Below are 22,908 nucleotides of genomic sequence, written 5' to 3' on the forward strand. Positions count from 1 at the left end.
TTCTGAGGTCCCATGGGAAGGAATGAGAACTTTGGGTTCAGACAACTATGTGTCTGACAGAGAAGGGGCAGAGGGGAAAGGAGTGGCAGCTGGATTTCAGAGAGTGACCAGGGAAACCCTCAGGACTCTATGCAGCAAGCTGTGATGGCTTTTCCTGACCCAATCCCTCTTACCCTCCAGAAGCCTTGTGTCCTGGCAGAAAAGGGCACAGTTACACTCAGTGGTATAACTGTCTCCCAGGTGATCCAAGTCCCTTATGGAGGCACTCATTCATTTAATTAAAAAAAAAAAAAAGTAATTGGTCCAGGCTCCCCTATCCCATATTCGTAGCAAATACAGTGTTTTCCCTGAGATTTCTGTGAATTTAAGGGGCTTATCCTTTCATAGTTACAGTTCTCAACTTCTCGCTTCCACCCAAATCTAGGGTGACTGTAGGCCAGACATGATCTCCGAACGTCAGCTCTCCTGCCAAGGAGTTGGAGACAACAGACTTTGCTAAAGCCTTGCCTGAGAAATGGAGGGAGGCTCTTATTATAGCACAGTTCAGCAAAAAACCTCCTGGTTTGGAATAGCACACTCTCTGGGCTGAATTTCTTCTTCCACATCTCCACAGAGCGTTACCTGGGGATCTCAACTTTGCCCTCTGGCCACTAGTTCTGGCCATCTTGCATGGGTGCCTTTCTTCTCCCAATGTTATCACTTCCTGGCCCCCTCTCCAGAAAAGAGGTGGCCACTTGGAAGGAAATGTTCTTACCTGAAACAGAGGTGAATATGAGAACCCAGCAAAGAGCTCCAGGTAACAGCAGCTGTGGGCCTTGGAGCTCTGATATGTACCTTCTTTTTCTGGGGATGATTGGAGATTACATCTGCATCTCTAAAAATCTGAAGCAGAGGCTGCCCAAGAATAGGGTAACAGCTGGAGCAGAGGGGAAGTAGAGCTGCAGGTGGAGACGTGAGCCTACGTGAGCTAGTACTTTTCCCTTCTGGAAACCCTTACGGGAAATGCCTGTGACCTGGTCACTGGCAGGTGGAAGATATTGATCCAGGAAGGGACAAACTAGTGAAATGACTTTGCCTCAGCCTGACAGGATGATGGGCTCTCAAGACAGTCAAGTGCATCTATCAAGGAGTGGAATGGGGTACAGCTTCTTGTGTCCTCATATCCTCTTTCAACATCCAGAAATGATCCATTGTCTAACATGACAACCAAAATCGAATAAATCCACATTAAGATCAGAGTCAGTGCTTCTTAGACATTCATCTGCACATACATCATCTGGGGATCTTGGTAGAGTACCGATTCTGATTCAGAAGGTCTGGGGTGGGGGCAGGAGTCTTCGTTTATAACAAATCAGATGTCAGTAGGTGATGTTGATGCGGCTGGCACATGGGCCGCACGTTGAAAAGCAAAAGATGTAAGCAACCTGATGTGTCCATTGACCTTCACTGTGGCCTAGCATTTGCATATAATGACAAAAATGAGGCACTTGGAAGGGGGAGAGGACAATCATTTCTCACCCCACAAGGCTGGCCGTTTGTGATGGACTGTGAGCTGGATAAAGCAGGGTGGTGGGAGGAGGAGGAAGTAGCTATCCTGAGACCCTCAAGTGGATATTCTTAATACGAAAATTTATTTTATCCTCATCGGACCACCCCAGGAACAAAATGTGTAAATAAGCTCCCTACTCTGAAGCCCCTCCTTCTAAGGGGAGTGGCCCCATGCTGTCCCCCTCATTGCCACTCCCTAACTCGTCAGTGACTCTCTCTTATGAAGTGGCACACTATGACCTTAGCAGGGATTTTTAGATTTCACCTTTCAGATTCTACCTTTCAGCTGTAGAATGAAAGGCGTGCACTGTTTTGGGGTGATTCCTTGGTGCCCCTAAATGAGCTTCGAGGGGCAGCCAGCCTCACCACCTTTAACAGCACTACATTCCCGTCCTTTACCCAGGCCCCTTTCTAAGAGCCCAGTAAAATACAACAATGTGTCACAGTAAACCTTTGTCCCCAAGGGTATGTGTTGGGGCCTTAGTGGTGGCAGCTGCACCAACCCCAAAGTGCCATGCAAGTTTAATCCCTGCTAGGCTGTCTGTCCACCATCCAGCTCTTCTTGTATACAGCACTTTGCACAGCAACTCCCCAAAAAGTTATAATTAGAATTTTCAAAGCACATAAACAAAATCCAGGCCACATAAGTTTACCTGCCCAGCCTCAGGGAAGCTAAAAGTCTCAGAGAAAAGCTTTTTTTTTTTTTTAAATTTTTTTATTAAGAATAGTTTGTAGGAAGAAAACACAAACGAGTAGACTTGGATCAAAACAAACACAGTAAAAAAAAAAGTAAAAAACAAACAAACAAACAAACAAACAAACACAGTTACACAGAAAAAGAGCTAGATAGTGGCAAAAAACAAAAACAACAAACAAAAAAACCCAACCCAAAACAACCTAAACCCCTGCTTGTTTGTTCAGGATTATAGTTAAATTATAGTTAAATACAGAAATTTGGATGGAGAAAGTGGCTTTGATGAGATGGGGAACTCAGTATGTTGTATCTTTGGAGAAACCCCAGGCAGTAAATGTTCCACATGCATCCAACAGTTCATTGACAGAGTTCATTGAACACTAGCAAGTTTTGGGACTGGGGAAGCAGGGATTGAGAGAGGTGTCCACATGGCCCCTGCTTTTGAGGAAGGGGAGAACGCATGGGAAAATATGGAAGACTGCTAACAGCAAACGCATGAGCGAACAGCCAGTTTGGCATAGCTGGCCTCCCATAATAGAACGCCACCTTAATGCACACACCTTCTAGCAAGGAAGAAACTTCATACGATTTCAAATTGAGAGTCAAAGAAAAAAAAAATTGGAGACATTTGAAACACCAACTAAAAGAGCCTGTCCTCTCTTTCTTCTAAAAAAAATGATTTTATTTATTCATGAGAGACACAGAGAGAGAGAGGCAGAAGCAGGCTCCCTGTGGGGAGCCCAATGCTGGACTCAATCCCGGGACCTCAGGATCACACCCTGAGGCAGACGCTCAACCACTGAGCCACCCAGGCTCTCCTTTTCTATTTCCAACAGTGATGCAATAGGCTATTTTCTGTGAGTTTTCCGTGAAACCACTGTCATTTGCTAACTAACCCTGTCTCGAATACTCTATATCCGATACCCAATCACACTTTACAGAAGTGTCTTATTTATTTATTTTTTAAAGATTATATTTTTAAGTAATCTCTACATCCATTTTACAACCTGGAGATTGAGAGTCACATGCTTTACCAATTGACTCAGCCAGGTGCCCTGACTAAGGTGTTTTAGATGTAGTAAAAGCAACTGTGATTACCTAAATTGTTCAAGATTATTATTTCAATGAGAAGCAAGATCCCCTAAAGGTGTACTGCTGATATCCCTTGTCAGGTCCTTTGATGACTACTCTGCGTCATCCTGACATCTGTTCTCACAACCTCTAATAGAGGGCCGGGTATTATTATTTCTGAGGTAAAAACAAATAACGAGGTCTGCGCATGGCATGGCAGCAAGAAGTGAAACGTTGGTTCAACTCATAGGTCTATCAGACTCCAAAACCCTTGCCCGCACACACTCTGTTTTACCACCCCCACTGCAAGCAGGGAGGCTGGGCTCCCCAGAGAGTGGAGAAGAGACCTTACTGGCCCACTTGTTGGGCTCACATCACCCACCATGGGGTTAGCACCTCAGGGCTGCACTCATGACAACTCTGAAGGTAGGCAGATGGAGCAGTAGCCCTATCCCCACACCTGGGCAGCAAGGAGTCACACCTTGAGAGATACACTTCTCAGGCTTTCACAAAACAAATAGAATACTGTAAAGAAGAAATCAAATAAGAGGTTTTTTTTTTTTTAAAGAAGAAATCACTCTGAGCTGTACTGGACTGTACCTCTGATTTCCCAAGAATCAACACCTATTCTTTCTCCTCCTTACCCACTAACTCTTTCATCCTTAATTTAAAAATGATTGTATAGTTAACACTTGGAGTTAGACTCATGAAAAATTTATTTTGAGGGGAGATTTTTAAAAAAGTATGCAGGGTACCTGGGTGGCTTAGTTGGTTAAGCATCTACCTTTGGCTCAGGTCATGATCTCAGGGTCCTGGGATCGAGCCCCACATCAGGCTCCTTGCTCAGCAGGGAGCCTGCTTCTCCCTCTCCTTCCTGCTCCTCCCCCCTGCTCATACTCTCTCTCTCTCTCTCTCACACACACACTCTCTCTCTCTCTCTCAAATAAATAAATCTTAAAAAGAAAAAAAAAAAAAGAACAAAGCAACCCACCTATGACAGTTAAGGATCCTAGGGTGATTTTGTGTAAGCTCATGGGCTGGCACCCTGAACACTGGCCGTCTTCCAGTTGAGATGACTATACTTAACCCTCCTAAATGTTCTTTCTTGCAGTTTAGCCCAAGGCCACGTTCTCATTTCCTGATTTTACATGTGGGATGACCCATGTCTTTGGAGGCACTCCCTACCTTATGAATATGACTCTGTCATTGCTCTGTAGGGATTTTCAGAGAGCAAGTCATTCAATCCTCGAGACTCAGCCTGACCATCTATAGAGTGGAATGATTTGTGGACACCTGCCATGAAAGAGTTCATTCCTGGAAACAACTCTGGAGGTCTGGAGTACTACATATCATCAATGTCTTCCAGCCACAGAGGATGGGGAATAACATGTGCAGATGGTATTTTTCCACTGAGTGTAGGGCCTGGTGGAGCTATCAGATGTAGACAAGGTTTAGCACAAGAGGCCACGGGTTGGGAATGAGCCAGAAGGAGCCCTGCAGCAGAGGACTTAACTCGAGGTGGTCTCCAAGGTTCTGAGAAAGGCTCTTTCTATTTCTAGTGCCATACTGACCTTGCATCATGAGAATTTGCATCATGGCCAACTATAATGACCTGAAATGATTCTGATTAGTGGCAAGAAGGCATTTTTACAAAGAATGCTTGTTTCTCCTAGCTTGGAAAGTTTTTTTTTTTTTTGAAAGTTTTTATCTTGAAAATATTTGGCTTTAGGACCAAATACAGAAGTAAAACTCAGTCTTGTTAAAACATCTTCTTTGTTATATATTTGTTTATTTCTTTTGGGAGAGAAACACACACACACACACACACACACACACACAAACATATCAGCTTTGTGGAAACCACCTCTAAATCAAAGAGAGTCATAGTGAATTTCCTACACATATTTTTTTCCAGATGATATTTTCCTCTTCCTCAAACTGTAAGGTGATGATATAGTGTGTAAAGTGATGATACATTTGGATAAAAAATAGAATTGTCTCCTACGTAGCAAATTTATGCAAGTTTTCTTCTGGAAGTAGAGGCAAACTTCAAACACACACACTCAAAATTGCTCAAGAATCCTAGGCTACGAATGCTCTTTGGCAGGTAACAAGTATCAGAAAATGTCATCTGGGTCAAAACACAGCTGAATTATAACTACGAATGAACACATCAAAATTCCCACGTCTGGGGTATCAAATTTGTTTTATATTTTTGTTTTTGTCATTCAAGAATGTATTTTTCAAAATTATGTTTCAACAGTACCTGGGTGGTGCCATCAGTTAGGCATCCAGCTCTTGGTTTTGGCTCAGGGTTGTGAGATTGGGCTGTGTGTCAAGCCCCATGTCAGGTTCTGTACCCAGTGCCGAGTCTGCTTGGAACTCTCCCTCTCCCTTTGCCCCTCCCACTGGTGTGCTCTCTCTCTATCTCTAATCTCTCATAAATAAATAAACAAACAAACAAATAAATAAATAAACAATATCTTTTTAAAGGTCTTTTTTTTTAAATTTTTATTTATTTATGACAGTCACACAGAGAGAGAGAGAGAGGCAGAGACATAGGCAGAGGGAGAAGCAGGCTCCATGCACTGGGAGCCCAACATGGGATTCGATCCCAGGTCTCCAGGATCGCGCCCTGGGCCAAAGGCAGGCGCTAAACCGCTGCGCCACCCAGGGATCCCTAAACAATATCTTTTAAAAAATTATGTTTCACAAGTGTTTAAGAGGCAGTAAAAGCAAATGTTATAACCTAAATTGTTCAAGATGATCTAGATGTTAGGCAAGAACAATTAAACATATCAATTCCAATGATCTGAATCTTTTTAAAGTTTTCAACTAACGAAGGCTTTAATATGGGCATTAGATTTACTTTCAGAGGAATTGGAAACTCTGCAACACATTTTCCATCTAACTGTTTAATATCCAGTTACTCCTGAATAAGCATTTTGGACAAAGAGGGGGCTGTCCCTTCTGTTCCTGAGGCAAGGCATGCAGGCTGCCCAGTGCAAAGGTGTGCCCTTGTGGGAATTCCCCCCTCTTCAGAATCTTTGGGAAAGAGGATGTCCTAGGGTTGAATTCAGGAAGGCATAAGCTGTTGTAATAGATCAAAGGCAATTGTTCATATAAATAAGCAATTTTATGTATATAAAAGTAAAATAAATTATCTTCATCCTGTGCCATCAGGTCAAAGCCTGTTATCCCTCTTAAAAGACAAGATGTGGCCTTTATAGGTCTGTTACAAGATTTCCTGTAGTGTTAATCTCAACACTGATGAAGTTTTCTAGAAAGATTCAGTCTCTGAGAGTATTTTCCATCTTGTCTTCAATGTGGAAGATTCATTAGAATGTTCCTGCAATAGTTAATTTCCAAAGAAACAAATGAAGAGAAACAAACAAAAGATTACCCTGAATGTTCACAAATACCTGAGACAGCAGTCATCACCTCTGTCAAATGCTATGAGAGAACACCAAGTGAGCATTCCTAATTTCCATGGGGCCATCTCTACAATAATGCCCACCAGGCAGCTGAAATCAAATGTGTCCCTGGTCTCCTTCTTCACAAACTGGTTCTTGCTGTTTCCTCTTTCCAGTTTGAAAGTATCTCTATCTTCCCAGCTAGGATTTGAAGTTAGATCCTTTCCCAGCCTTAGTCCACTTATAGTTAATTGTGATCTGGGAAGATCTAGAAGACCTAGAAGGTCCATAAGTTAAAGTTTCTTTGTGAATAGAAATAGCTTGACATCCTAGTCCATGAGATGGATATTCAGAGAAAGTGTGGTAGAAGATGACATGTGAACACCAACTAAAGCTATATTTGGAGCCAACCTCTATTCTTCCCTGTACCTCAGCCTGTGTACTGAATCTGTCCCTTGTGGCCATTCTCACTGTCTCTGGACCAGGTCAGGCCTCTGTCATCTCGTTTTAGAAATATGGTGATGACTGGTCCTTACTGGCCTTTTTAATCTTGAATCCATCCATCATGTCCCTGGTAGCACAGGCAGGGGAGGGGAAAATTATTTTCTTTCTACCCATCTTAGGTTTTTTGGCTGGAGCCTCATAAATTGGGCTGACAAAAAAGCAGATCAATAAAAGAAAAAACAAACAGAAGTCTATTAACAAATGCATTGTGCATGCACATGGGAGCATCCAGTGGTAACTCAAAATGATGGTTAGAACTTGGGCTTATAAAGCTTTACAAAAGGATAATTTTTTGGAGAAGTGACAAGACAGAGGAAAAAGACTTTGAGTCTCTAGGAGTGGCAAATTGTGGGAAGGCAAATATATGGGGAAAGTAATGGTACCTGAGGGCTAGTTTTAGCAAGGTTTGTTACGTAGATTCCTCTGGGCCAGTGAAAGGCTAGAGTTGTCTCTGGTGATTAACTTCTGTCCTTTCTGGTAGAGAGGGGCAGGGGACACCTTTACAGATTTATGTTCTGCTTTTAGATAAATATGGGGAGGCAGGGAGCTATTCTTATCCTTGCTTCTTCTCAATTGTCTTCCACTCATAATAGTCCTTATGCCAAAACAGTATATTTTGGAGTGGCATATTCTGCCATCCTTCACATACTAATATTTACATACAGTCGTGCTATATCTTCTTGCTCAAAACTTTCAGTAATTGTCATTTGTATATAGAAAAAAAAATTGTATTTTCTTAGCCTGGCATTCAACTTCCCCATCATCTGGCTTCAACCAACCTTTTAAAACATATTTTTGAGGGCATTTGGGTGTCTCAGTCAGTTAAAAGCCTGACTCTTGATTTTGTCTCAGGTCATGATTTCAGGGTCATGAGATCAAATCCCCCATGTCCAGCCTGGGGCCAGCTTAAGATTCTCTCTCTCTCTCTCTATCCTCCCCCCCCCCCCCCCACCAAACATGGGCTCTCTAAATAAATAAATAAATAAATAAATAAATAAATAAATAAATAAATTTAAAATAACACATAGTTTTCATTATATCCCCTCCAACAACACTAGGCTCCAGATGTATTTTTCAAATACATCATGCATTTTCATATTTTGTGCTTCTGTTTCCATTCCTATTATCATGCAATTACCCCAATTAGGATATGGTCTATTCTGCAAAACATAAATTAAAAACTAACTCTGAGGAGTCATTGTAGAAACTTTCCCCCCAAATTAATCACTCCCTGCCCTCCCTCCCCTTGGAATATTCTGTACCATGTTCTATGGCTTCAGACTTACTCTACCCCACTGAGCTACCAAAAGAGGTTTCACACTGTTGGAAGACATGAATTTTCTCATCATCTCTGTGTTTCCCTTCTTTGCTCAAACATTTGGCTGAGAGCCTTGCACAGAGTAAGTGCTCAGTAAACATGTTCTGGCAAATAGGAAAAGTAGTAGCACAGAAATAAGAAAGAATAATAAGTTACATCTTCACCTAACTTACTTAAAGTTAAATGGGAACTCAAAGAGACTCAGGAACATTCCAGAAGACACTGAGCCTGGGTCAAACAGCCTAGAGTCACTTTCTCCAGGTTTAATCCTGACAGTATTATGCTGTTATAACTTCACAAGTCTTTCAGAACAAAATGCCAGGTTCAGATGTAGCCATTGACTGTGACAGTTAATTAAGTGCAGGTGTCCTCAAAAGCCATCTGTAAAAGGTGATCTTGGGCCTGCTGCATGCTCACTAATCCCTGTGGCTGTGGAGGAGCACAGTGTCATTTTAAATCAGTTTGGCTAGCAGCAGCTTTGTTTAGACACCTGCTCCTCCTCAGTAACTAAAGGTAACTGATATCTGTGCTTGTACGTGCCCAGACAGGCTTCCAGTCCCAAACGGTCAACTAAAATTATCCTTCTTGAGAGAACTATTTGAATCTGACATTTGCTCACTTATATTCTTCAAAATGTAGTGGAGAAACTAAGAGACGACTCACTTATTATTCCAAGAAGAGACTTCCACATGCTTTCTCACCTGATACACATGGGCTTCAGTTATGGGGTGCTTTCAAAACCCCATAGTAGCCAGGTGATTGTGCATTTTGGAGGAAGGGAGGAAAAGCCTGGAGGCTGAAGATTTTTATCCTCCACTTAGAATTCCTCAGGAAAGATATCCATGCTTTCGCTTATGCTATTTCTCTTGATACAGTATACCCTTGCCTATTCTTTCAACCCTTATCCTATTCTCCCCTAAATTTTGATCTGATATCCTGCCTCATTCCTGAGACCTTTCCTGACTTCTATCTATAAGTCCCTCTCTTCTCCTTTCTCTGAACTACTCCTGCACTTCTGATTAGTACTACCCAATTTGCATTTTTTGGTTTCTCACTGTTTTAAAGATGTTAATTTGATCTTCTCTGCCAGAAGGCAAGCATTTTTAGGACTGACATTATGCATCTCTTTTGCCTCCCACCATGACCTCACTTGGCAAATACTTTTTGGAAGCCATTGAAATCAAGTCAAAGAATAAAATGTAATTGAAGCTTCAACTGTTAGGGCAGTCTCTTTATAACCTTGATTCCTAGAAATCTTTTAGAAACTAAAAAGCAGACTGAATTGCTGCTTAAAAATATAGGTCTTTTAACTCCAAAAATATTCCAACCAAGAATCTTACACCAATGACAGTTGAAGTATTTTGTGGTCAGCTCCTTACCCAGCATGAGCAAAATTCATAGAATCCTGATGGAAGGGACTTTAAGGAAGGCATGTAATCTTGCCTCTAATCTTGTAAGTCACATGGCGGACAGGAAAGCAGCAGTCCTGTTCAAAAGAATGACAAGATTAATAGCTCAGGGGCTTACTGGAGACAGAGAAGTTGGAAGCTACAGTTTGCCCCATTGGATGCTTAAAATCACTCCCAAACTTTTCCAGGCCATATTTTGAAAAACACAGGGTTTATAAGTCTTTCTTTTGTCAGGTTTAGAATATGGTTCAATCTCTGAAAATTAAGAAATCTATTATTGTTTAGCATCCTATTATGGCTAGAATGGTTTTAATATTGCTCAGAATCTGTTTTTCATGTAGAAAGTAGAAATCTATAGCTTTACTAGGAAAGCAGATATTGTACATTTACTGCAAAAAGGCACTGAGAATTTTGATTATTAATTTCATAGAGAGAAAATGGAGGGATATGATTGTAGCAATTCAAATTCTATGAAGTAAGAAGGATGCTTGGAATAGTAGAAAGGATACCTTGCAAATGGGTGTGAGAGGAACTTTGGAACAGGAACGAAATTAGCTTTATTTTAGATTTATTAGATTTATTTTATCAGGGGAAAAAGATGGTGAAAAGACTCATTGATAGTTATGACTAAAAAAGACTTCTCATTCTCTTTCAAAATTTATTAGGGATTTTATTTTATTTTTTTTAAAAGATTTTATTTATTTATTAATGAGAGAGAGAGAGGCAGAGACACAGGCAGAGGGAGAAGCAGGCTCCATGAGGGAACCCAACATGGGACTCGATCCTGGGTCTCCAGGATCAGGCCCTGGGCTGAAGGCAGCACTAAACCTCTGAGCCACCAGGGCTGCCCTATTAGGGATTTTAAACCACATTATGCCATGGTTACATGTGGTGTGTAAGTTAATAGCACCAGTAAAACCACCAAAGTTTTGCATTATAGTGTGTTGTAAAAGGGAAGGATGAAGTTGATAACATCACCAAGGCTTTTCAATTAGGAAGAAGGAAGACTTCCAATTGGTGTAAAGAATTTCTTATTCACTAATTCCTTATTATTGAATCATTCATTCAAGAACTATTTATTGGGTATCAATTATGTGTTAGGGGATCCCTGGGTGGCGCAGCGGTTTGGCGCCTGCCTTTGGCCCAGGGCGCGATCCTGGAGACCCGGGATCGAATCCCACATCGGGCTCCCGGTGCATGGAGCCTGTTCCTCCCTCTGCCTGTGTCTCTGCCGCGCGCTCTCTCTCTCTCTGTGACTATCATAAATAAATAAAAAATTAAAAAAAAAAATTATGTGTTAGGCCCAGTACACAAAGGAGTGAATAAAACAGTCAAAAATCCTTGCCCCTGTGGAATTTGCATTTGAGTAGGGTGATAGACTATATTAAAAGAGAAATGAAATATACCCTATGTTAGATAGTAATGGGGACTAAGGAGAAGAAGATTTCAGGCAAGGGTATAGTGGAGTGTGTGTGTGTGTGTGTGTAGGAGGGATTGCAATTTCAGATTAAATGGACAGAAAAGGCCTCACTCAAAAAATTCTACCTGAGGAAAAGCCTGAAAGAAGTGAGGAGAGGGAACCAGTGCTGGGAAGAATCCTGGGAAGAACATTTGGCAGAAGGCCAGCTGTGAAAAGACCCTGAGGTAGAGCCAGTGCCTTGTGATTGGGGGACAGAAAAAGGCTGCAGTGGCCAAAGCAGAAAGAGTGAGGGCAGCTTTGTGGGAGAGGGGGTTGGGAAGGCAGAAGAGGAGAATAGGTCACTGCATGGTGGTGGAAGGACTTTGGCTTTAGGGAGTCTTCACAGAGAAGAGGTGTGATTTGACTTAGGTCTTAACAGGGTCACTCTGGCTGCTGGGTTGAACATAGAATGAAGGAGGATTTCATACTCTCTCTTGGTTGCCATGACAAAGTGCCACATGCTGAGAGGCCTACATAACAGAAACTTATTTTCTCACAGTTCTGGAAGCTAGAAGTCTGAAATTAAGATGACAGCAGGTTTGGTTTCTTCTGAGGGCCCTGAGGAAAGAATTGTTTCAAACCCCTCTTGGCTGTCTTCTACCTGTGTACTAAAAGTCATATTACCTATTAATAAAGGTAATTAAATTATTAAACGTAATTAAACAAATGTTAATTAATATTAAAAAATAGGAATGACTATATGATCATCTCAAGAGATACAGGTAAAGTAATGGACAAAATTCAGTATCCATTTATGAAAAAAACTCTTAAAGTGGATATAGGAGAAACACACCTTGACATAGTAAAGGCCATATATGACAAACTCACAGCTAACATTAAACTCCATGATGAAAAGCTAAAAGCTTTCCCTCTAAGATCAGGAACAAGACAAGTATGCCCACTTTTGCCACTTTTATTTACCATAGTACTGGAAGTTCTAGCCATACCAATCAGACAAGAAAAATAAACAAAAGGCATCCATATTGGTAAGAAAGAATTAAAACTGTTGCTAGTTGCAGATGACATGAAACAAATAAGGAAAATCCTAAAAAGTCTACCAAAAAATTATTGAAACTAATAAATAAATTCAGTAAAGTTATAGGTTACAAATTAATATACAGAAATGTGTTGGGTTTCATACACTAATAACAAACCATCAGAAAAAGAAATTAAGAAAAAAATAATCCCACTTGTAATTGCATCAAAAAGAATAAAATACCTAGGAATAAATCTAACCAATGAGACGAGAGACCTGTACTCTGAAAATCATGAGACACTGATGAAAGAAATTGAAGAAGACATGCATAAATGGCAAGGTATGCTGGCTCATGGATTAGAAGGATAAATATTGTTAAAATGTCCACACTGCCAAAACAATCTACAAGTTCAGTGCAACCGAATGGCATTAAAAAAAAAATAAAACTAGAACAAATAATCTTAAAATTCTTATAGAACTGCAAAAGACCTTGAACAGCCAAAGCAATCTTGAGAAAAAAGAACAGAGGTATGGAGGTATCATACTCACAGATTTCAGGATATACAATAAAACACTATGTACTGACACAAAAACAGACACATAAATTGATGGAACAGGATAGAGAGCCCAGAAATAGGCCCATGCATATATGGTCAATTAATCTACAACAAAAAGGGCAAGAATATACAGTGGGGAAAAGGCAGTCTCTTCAATAATGGTGCTGGGAAAACTGGGCAGCTATATGCAAAAGAATAAAACTAAACTATTTCTTATCCCATATACAAAAACCAACTCAAAATGGATTAAAGACTGACATGTAAGGCCTGAAACTATTAAACTCCTAAAAGGAAACAGTCAGTGAACTCTTGGACATCTTAGTAATATGTTTTTGGATCTGTTTCCTCAAGCAAGGGCAACAAAAATAAAAACAAAAAACAAATAAACAATTGACACTACCTCAAACTGAAAAATTTTTGCATGGCCAATAAAACTAAAAGGCAACATACTGAATGGAAGAAAATTTCCAATGATATATCTGATAAGGGATTAATATCCACAATGTATAAAGAATGCATTCAACTCAACACCAAAAAGGAAATATCCAACTACAAAATGAGGAGAGAACCTGAACAGACATTTTTCCAAAAAAGACACATGGATGGACAACAGACACATGGAATGATCAACATCAGTAATCATCAAGAAAATGCAAGTCAAACCCACAATGAGATATCACCTCACCCCAGTCAGAATGGCTAGTGTCAAAAAGACAAAAAACAAAAAAATGTTGGTGAACATGTGGAAAAAAGGAAACTCTTGTGCACTTTTGGTGGGAATGTAAGTTGGTGCAGCCACTGTGAAAAATAGTATGGAGTTTCCCCAAAAAAATTAAAAATAGAAATACCATATGATCCACAATTCCACTTGTGAATATTTACCTGAAGAAAATAAAAACATTAATTCAAGAAGATAAATGCACCCCTATGTTTCTTGCACTACTTACAATAGCCAACATATGGAAACAACCTGTTTCCATTGATAGGTAAATGTATGTGTACAGACGCACAATGCTAGTACTCAACCATAAAAATCTTAACTGTTTAGGAAAACAAGGATGGACGTAAAGGCTATTGTTAAGTGAAGTAAATAGGAAAGAAAGAGACAAATACAATATTCTTTCACTTATCTGTGAAATCTAAAAAAAAAACAAATGAACAAACAAAATGAAACAGAAACAGACTAATAAATGCCTTGTACAAACAGGTAGCAGCTGGAGGAGAGAGGATGGAGGGGTGGGTAAAATAGGTAAAGGGGATTAAGAGGTATAAACTTTCAGTTATGTAATAAAGATGTCCTGGGGATCCCAGGATCCAGGATCGAGTCCAGCGTCGGGCTGCTTGCAGGGAGCCTGCTTTTCCCTTGGCCTATGTCTCTGCCTCTCCTTCACACTCTGTATCTCATGAATAAATAAATAAATAATCTTTTATAAAAAAGTGACATAGGTTATAAGGAAAAGAAATTCTATGATATTATGGAAAAGGTGGAGAAAAGTAAAGATCAAGTGGACAAGAAGGCATAAGACACCACTTAGATCAGAGGCCCCAAACTGGAGGCCCAAGAACAAAAAGCTAAATTAATTGCCATCATTGAAAAACTAGGGACTATAATTTAAAAGTATAACTTTCTATCTTGTCTTAAAAAATCTAGAGGTCTGGAACATGGGATGGCATTCCCACATGAAAATGTTATACCAAGGCTCCAAGCCCCTGAGCCCACAGCCAGTTGGTCTCAATCACTCTTGGGTGTGGGACTTCCCAGTCTTTATTTTGTGCATGGATGCAGCCTCATAATCAGTTCTGTTCATGTGCCCCTGGGGATATTAGGGTCTAGGATCAGTTATTGTTTCCATTTAGCTCACATCATTGCATTCCTGACACATGGTTTGTCTTGCTCCTTCTTGTTACCTGTTTGGGTTCTGTGGGCATTTGAATTTACCTCACTTTATAGAAATTCCTAAAGAGTAAGATTGAAAAACATAAGAATAACAGATTCTCCAACAGAAGCTGGAGCCAAGATCTGAGTGTGGTAATGAGAAAAGATAATAGCTCTTAAAGTCAGATAAACCATGTTTTCCTGATGATTTGCGGGAATTTATTTAACCCCCTTAGGCCTCAGTTTCCTCATCTATAGATGAGATAAAAAATACGACCTTGTTTGGTTCTGAGGATTGAATGAGATAATGCATGAAAACAGATGGTGGATCAAAGCAAGCCATCAATGATTTATAGATACAATTATTCTCTAACGTTTCATTTCTCAGTTGTAAAATAGTGTGGTACCACATGCCTCACAGCTCTATTGTGAACGTTAAATAAACATTTGAAAAAGCATTTCCTCTTTCCTGGCTTAAGAGCCAATCAATATACATTAGTTTCCCTTCTTCTTTTCTAAAATAAATGTAAAAGAGAATTTGATTTTAGAGTATAACATTTGTCTTGATTGTGATAGAACAGGATCTAACTATGTTGCAGAAAGCATTCAAACACCATCAGAAATAATAAAAAAAAAAAGTGAAAGGAAACCAAATACTTAGAATCAACTTGCATAAATAGAGGATTGAAGAACACAGCAGTGAACAGTCGGTAATAATCCAAAAAAGAGTAATCATCAGTAGTATTCCTGGCTCTTATGTACCTGGAAGAATAGAGGTTATGAGAGATGCTGTACTTCCTTTTTCTGATCTTGCTACGCTAATAGAAGAAATTAGATTCTCAAAAAAAAGGTTTGGGCAAAAGGAATAAGAGATGAAAAAATATGGCAAATTAAGAAAAAATGTTGGAACAAGAAGATAGAAAAATAAGACTGACAATATAAGAATATACCAGAAGATGGATTCTGGACTCTGGAGTTTGAATTTCAGCCCCATCTCTTGTTAGCTATGTGGCCTTTGGTAAGTTACTTAACTCTACTAGGTCTCAGTTTCTTCCTCTATGCCTATTTCAATCTTTAAAATGGTTATAAGGATAACCTTATAATGGCTATCTCATTAAAAAGTGTATAGTAAATGAGTTAGCTTAATATATGTAAAGTGTTCAGAACAGTGTCTGGAATATAATAAGTACCACACAAATCTAAACTCTTATTATTATATGAGGCAAGGTCAATGAAGAAAATTCTGATTCTTTTTTCTAAATATCATCTTGATTTCAGCTCAATGAGACTCCTTTTGGACTTCTGAACTACAGAACTGTGAGATGATGGATTAGTGTTGTTTTGAGTCACTGTGTGTATGTGATGATTTGTTACAACAGCCACAGAAAACCACTACATGTACTCTCCAGGGATAACCACTAGTATGTGTTTACATGCTCATTCATGCTTTTGTGTGTATGTAGTGTTTTGTGTAGCTAGATTTTTGAAGGTAGAGTTCTTTAAGGGACTACTTTGGAAACAGGAAAAGTGAGGAGAGAAGGAAAACAATGCAGGTAGAAGTTTAATTACTGGTCAAAAATGAAGCAGCCAGTGTCATAATAGTTGACATCCAAAGATGGCCTGGGTCAGCCACAGTCCGCATAGGGAAACACTGTAAATGGTACACACAGGCCAGGCCACAGGGCCCACCAAAGTAACGCAAGACACATACCAGAATCAATTACCAATAAATTGGATGAGTCTCAAAAAAGGTGCAGGAAGTGTGTGTTAATCTAGTTTTGCTAACGGAGAAAAGGACCTCTGTAAAAGGATGCTAGGAGATGGCTGAAGGACAAGGGTAAAAGTTTCAAAAGAGAAAATTAGGGAAATATATCATTAAAAGGTCTTTAGGATCACAGCTAAAATGACATGTCACTAAAGAAGCCTTTCTTGACCACTCTAAACAGGTCCTTGCTCTTTTATTTTCCTCAGTGATCCTTGATTATTTCCTTCCTGGCATCTAGCACAATCAAAGTAATATTTGTTTACTTCCCTCTTATTTCATGAGAACTGGGATGATGTCTGTTTTGTTCATCATTGGATATGTAGAGGTAACACACTGTGTCTGGCGCATACTAGAAATTCAACACACATGGTGTTTGCCAGATAAATGGATGAAAGGAAATCGACACACCTGTTCATATAATATAAAGAAATAAAGAAGATCTTTAGAAAGGAGTGGACTTGAGGATGAAGCATGAGCTCAGGGAATAGATGGATTCAGACAGCAGTGGTGACACATGATAAACCCATATAGCCCCCTGCTGGCCATAGGCAGTGAAGCACTAAGGGCCAATAGCAAACTTCTGACAAAGGCTGAGGAGGCAGGAAGGAAGACAGTTTTATGGGGTCTCTGAATTCTTTGAATAAAACTTCGTGAATTGAAGGATGAAAGGAAACATACACAACCACATTTGTGTGGACGAGGTTATTGAGCCAGCGGAAATGTGTAAGTCAGAGACATGTAAAGATCTAGAAGAGCTAATTAGAAGGATAGGACACATTCTTGAAAAAGAAGATTCTAGGGGTGCATGGGTGGCTCAGTGGTTGAGCGTCTACCTTTGGCTCAGGGCATGATCCCAGGGTCCTAGGATTGAGTCCCGCATCCAGCTCCCTGTGGGGAGCCTGTTTCTCCCTCTGCCTGTATCTCTGCCTCTCTCTCTCTCGTCTCTGTCTCTCATGAATAAATAAATTAAATCTTAAAAAAAAAAGAAAGAGAGGATTCTAATAGGTGAAAGGAAAATAGTGAAAATGTGAGGATACTGCAGTTATAGGAAATGGCTGTCAGATACTTAAGGAAGTTTCTTGGTAATTGGAAGTATACAAATATTGTAGTTAAATAATTTTTTGGTATTGCAGTTTACATATTTAAATACAAATCTGTAAAAGGTGTACCTAGAATAACTTCAAAAGCAAGATATAAATTTAAGCAATTTTTTTCTTTTAAATCCCAGCAGGAAAATAAATAAATAAATAAATAAATAAATAAATAAATAAATAAAACAATCAATCCCAGCAGGGAGGAAAATTGATCATTGATGTGAATGTCCCCTGGGGGAGATAAAGTGTCCTTGCTAGCTGAGCTAGCATGGGATTCTCACAGAAATACTCTAAGTGAAGCAACAAAATGTTCAGGACAGAAGTTGTTCTGTAGAAGCAAGATAGAGTAAAATAAAATACCAGTTGTCGCTGTATTGTTTGCATTCTCCCCTCCCGATCTTGCTTCTAATAATGTTTTCCTCTTTTTTTCTGTACCAACTTTTCTAACTTCATATTCAGTTCTTTCTCTGATGTAGTCCATAACTATTTAAGAAGGAGTTAATATTTATGAAGCTATTACAATAGTTCTTGGCAATAGTTAAGCAGCTATATAAATATTTGATAAATAAATGCATAATCCTAAAATATTTACCCTTCAGGTACAAATTTAGCCCTACATATGCTTTTCTTCATTATACTTGAAATAACATGGCTAACTGTATGAAGTGGAGCTGATGGTTTACAAAACAAGTGGAGAGAAGTATATCAAGAGGGTTGGTAAGCTTATCAGGGTTAACTGTCTCATTTTCTTGTAAAGATCTTCCTTAATCTATGCTCCTCCATCCCACTTCTCTCCCTCACCTCATGTGTCCAGAAAAAGTCTTAGCTAAACACAATGGAAATTTTATTCTGATATTCTTAAACACCATAGCTCTTGTTTTATTTTTATATTTTATTATTATTATTATTATTATTATTATTATTATTATTATTTGCTCTTGTTTATCTATAAAAACAACCTCTTGGGCAGCACCGATGGCCCAGCGGTTTGGCACCGCCTTGGGCCTGGGTATGATACTGGAGTCCCAGGATTGAGTCCTTCGTCGGGCTCCCTGCATGGGGCCTGCTTCTCCCTCTGCCTGTCTCTCTCTCTCTCTGTCCGTCATGAATAAATAAATAAAATCTTTTAAAAAATAAATAAATAAATAAAAATAAATAAATAAAAACAACCTCTTCCGGGCAGCCCTGGTGGCTCAGCAATTGAGCGCCTGCCTTCAGCCCAGGGTGTGATCCTGGAGTCCCGGGATCGAGTCCCACGTCAGGCTCCCTGCATGGAACCTGCTTCTCCCTCTGCCTGCCTCTCTCTCTCTCTCTCTCTCTCTCTCTCTGTCTCTCAAGAATAAATAAATAAAATCTTAAAAAAAAAAAAAACACCTCTTCCCTTTTCTTAGTGGTGGATCACTTCTCCCTTTCCATTCTTAAAATAAACATGACAAATAAGTGTTTGCTATTACTGTCTCTATATTCATTCTATTGCTCTAGACAAACGGGACACAGATTGAAGAAAATGGAGGCCATACAACAATGCTTTGTCATCAGCAGATGAACCAAGACCAAATTCACGTCTCTTCATCGCCAGACCTGTGACTACATTACAATCCTGCTGGTTAGCCGTGGGAAATTTCCCCCTTCCCAGTTGGTGCTGTCTGAACTACATGTAGAACTCTGCAATGTGTGCCTCCTGCCTTGTGTTTCTTCTCTGTCCAAATGTGAGAGCAGGACTGAAGCGGGGGGAGAACCCAAAGCAGGCCTACCGTGCCTGCACCTGCTGGGCTTTCCTCCCAGCCCCCTGCTCCTCACGTTCACCTCTCCACCTCTGAAGATCCAGCACTCTTCTGTGCTAGCTCTTGCTGGCCCCTGGCCCCAGTTCTTACACAGTGTCTGGCTACAGGAGCGATGCAGGAAAGGGGCGAGTTAGGGAAGGGGAAGGAGCCACACAGGGGGCCAGGGTGGGTGGGTAATGAGGACCTGTGCCTGCGACTTGGAACGGCAGATGTTGCACCTCTGTGAACCACCATACCGACTACTGACTCCACTCTGGAGACCTAATATTCCAATATGCCTTACTTAGTGTAGGAAAGAGGATACTTCACATTTTTACAGAAAATGTTCAACTAGGGAAGAAATTGAGTTCATCAAATTAGGCAGGAGTAATTTGTCATAGAATAATTGGTAGTATAGATAAAGGGAGTTTATTTCTAAGATAATAGCAACAACGAAATACTAAGGACTGTATTTTGCTCCAAAGTGAAAGGAAATTCAGTGAAAAGAGCTTTTAGTTTACTGCTCTTATGAGAATTATTGTGGGTGGGTAAAGCAACCAGTTCATTCTTTTGCAAATTAATCACTAATTCTGCTTTTTTTTTTTTTTTTTTTTTTTAAAGAGAAGGAGAGTGGGAGCTGGATCCCAAGATGTATTCTAGCCTGAGCAGTTTTTCAGATGTTATTTAAATTCTCTGGGCCTCAGTCTTCTCATTCCTGAAATCAAGGGTTTAGTCTAGACCAAGGGTCACGGACTTTTTTCTGTAAAGGGCCAGATGGTAATTATTTTAGGCTCTGCGGTCTACACAGTCCTTGTCACAGCTCAACTCTGTTGCTATAGCATGAACACAGAATAAGAAAAAGAATGCACGTAGCTGTGTTCCAATATAACTTTATTTACAAAAGCAGGCAGTGGGCTGGATGTGGCCCGTGGGTTTCAGTTTTCTGACCCCAGATCCAGATCTCTCATTTCCCAAGTGTTCCCTGGAGATTTCTGGGGCTTCTTCTCTGAAGGAAAAAAGGAATAGGGAGCCTGGGCAAGTGGGGTTCTGTGGCTCTCACCTCCGTTTCATCAGGGAAGCTCTTTTTCACATTTACAAATAAGATTATTTTTAAAGCATCTTCAGTTAAAAAGCAAGTAAAGAAAACATCAGCTCTCTAAAGTTCCCTTGAAAATTGCATGCTTCTTAGTAGTGTCAGCCACTCTCATGCTTTGTACTGGCTGTTCCCACCCTGCCCTCTGAAGACCTGATGGCCCCCAGATTTCTCATTCTAGTTCAGAGTCCTCCCTGGATTAGATGCCCATATTATTTTCCTTCTGGATAACTGTCTCTGTTGGAATGTTCCACAGGAAGCCCATAATCAATACATTCAAAACATAACTCATTATTTTCACCCCAAACCAGGCTTCATTTGAGTTAATGGCTCCAAATTCCCTCTGGTGACACAAACCAGAAACCTGAGACTTCTCCTCTCCTTTTCTCCACTGGAAATCAGTAACTAGTCTGACAGATTTTATCTTGTAATTACCTCTGCTTTAGTATCTGGATCTTACTTCGGACCTGCACTAGCTCTCACCGGGGCTATCATCCAATGAGAGAAAATGAGAGGCAGAAAGAAGGTGGGGAGCCAACTGGTTTTGGCCACTCTCTTTACCTGTGACAATGGTCTGTCTAAAGTACAGATCTGAGTAAGAAACTCACCTACTTAAAATTCTTCATTTGTTTCTACCCCACGTAAGAGAAAGCACACGTTGTTCAACCTGAAGTTAATACAAAGTCATCTGTAACTGACCACCACTGATGAGGTGGAACCACATGAAACCACCATTTCTGTAGGTTAAAATGGTTGACATAGCAATGTGTTATGGTTCACCTCAAACTCTGACCTACTGTCATTTCCTCACTCACACTTCACACGTAAGTGTGAATTCCTTTGCTGGAATGCACATGCCCATCTTCCTCACTGGCCTGATCAATTCATACACAAATCTCACATCCTAGTCCTGGTGACCATTTCCTCCAGATCTTCCAATTCCTCCAAATTGCCAACAGGTAAGAGGTTGCCTCTCTGTGTTCCCATAGCAACCTGTGCAAAGGCCTGAGAAAGCACTTAGGCATTGGGTTGAAAGGATCTGTTTGTGTTCCAGTGTTCCCCAGGAGACCTTCAGATCTTTGAGAGCATCTTTGTCTCCCCCTCTGCCTGGCATGGCACATTCCATTTGTTGAACTGAATGGAATGGAACAAAGGTAGCAAGTTTTTAGCAAAAATTGATCACAAATAAACTGATTTTGGATTTCAGAATTGTTTGAGTTTCAGAAGTCTCTGGGGATTTGAGCCTACCTAGTGTTTTCATATGCTAAAAAATGTGTTCGAGGCATGAAGCATTAATTAAATGAACAGGTAGCTTTGAGAACTGAATGATAGAATAAGCCAAAGGTCAGGACTTTTAGCCACAATATTTATATCAGAGTAAATGATTTGAGTAAAGGACTTCTGGAGTTCTATTGTGGGAGAAAAGCATTTTTATAATATGAATAATGCAAACTTTCATTTCCCAGGTCCCTGAATGTGCAAATTGCTTTTTTTCTGAATCTCCTCTCTATATGCCAGTTTGCATTGATGAAGATGAGATATTTCAGCCCCTCTCTCCTAAAAAAACAAAACACAACAAACAAACAAAAACATACCAAGAAGACTGTGGGCAGATAGTAATATTAGTTTAGATAAAAAAATAACTCACAATTGCAATTATAGCAACTCAGCTGTGGAACTCTATGCAGTGTGGGAACAGACATATATATGGGGCTGTTGGCAGAAGTAAACAAACTTATTCATGTCAGGATAGAATGTTCCCAAATAAAGCTCTCCTGCCTGGTGGAGAAGTAGGCAACAAACCAGCCAGCAGACACATCTGCTAATTGGTCACATAATTATGTGGAACTCCTAGAGGAGAGCCCTAGAAAAAGGCGATAATTCATCAGCATGTTCATTGTTAGGGCCGGGGCCTGCCATACTGTGGCTAGAAACAAGTGACAGCTCCACAAATTTGAAGAACTGCAGTGAAACAACAAAAAATAGCAGGCTTAAGCAAGGGGCAAATATTGAACACCTCTCCAAATACTGTGTCTGATAGGGGGCTCTCACAGATAAGACTTCATTGTGGCATCCTTCTCTTTTCTTGAAATGCCAATCCCAAGCATTAAGCCATCTTGCTCCTGTGTCAAGATCTGTGTCCGTAAGCATAGCACCAGGTGCAGCGAATAGTAAAGGTTTTTGCATACTTAAAATTCTTTTGCATAGGACGATAGGGAAATGAAGACCGGGAAGGGAGAAAGAGGCCTGGGTGCAGAAGCTCCAGGAGAACATTCAGGTTGCAACACATCCTGTGCTCAAGGAGGGCTTCATGCTCTGGATATGGAAGCTACATGTGTGGGGGATGTATACAGGACTTGAAGGCTCT

At 40.1% G+C, this 22,908-nt stretch overlaps 2 long non-coding RNA genes across 3 annotated transcripts in view; both read right to left on the minus strand.

The window, feature by feature from the left end:
• Positions 1 to 6,193: 6,193 nt before the first annotated feature.
• Positions 6,194 to 22,908, minus strand: part of LOC111093666 — a 62,933-nt gene continuing 46,218 nt past the window's right edge. Inside the window, exons 6-7 of the long non-coding RNA XR_005382784.1 lie at positions 9,928 to 10,034; positions 6,194 to 6,662 (exon numbers count right to left, since the gene is read on the minus strand). This is a non-coding gene — a long non-coding RNA (uncharacterized LOC111093666). The remainder of the gene's footprint in view (positions 6,663 to 9,927; positions 10,035 to 22,908) is intronic.
• LOC102153065 lies at positions 20,325 to 21,579 on the minus strand. Of its 2 annotated transcripts, none has more exons than XR_005382780.1 (3): positions 21,442 to 21,579; positions 21,149 to 21,207; positions 20,325 to 20,453 (listed from the first exon to the last, which is right to left on the minus strand). It is a non-coding gene; the product is annotated as an uncharacterized LOC102153065 (long non-coding RNA). The 2 variants fall into 2 exon arrangements; XR_005382779.1 differs by having other exon boundaries at positions 21,321 to 21,579.

This window comes from Canis lupus, chromosome 32 (genome assembly GCF_011100685.1).
Source record: "Canis lupus familiaris isolate Mischka breed German Shepherd chromosome 32, alternate assembly UU_Cfam_GSD_1.0, whole genome shotgun sequence".
Lineage (NCBI taxonomy): Eukaryota > Metazoa > Chordata > Mammalia > Carnivora > Canidae > Canis > Canis lupus.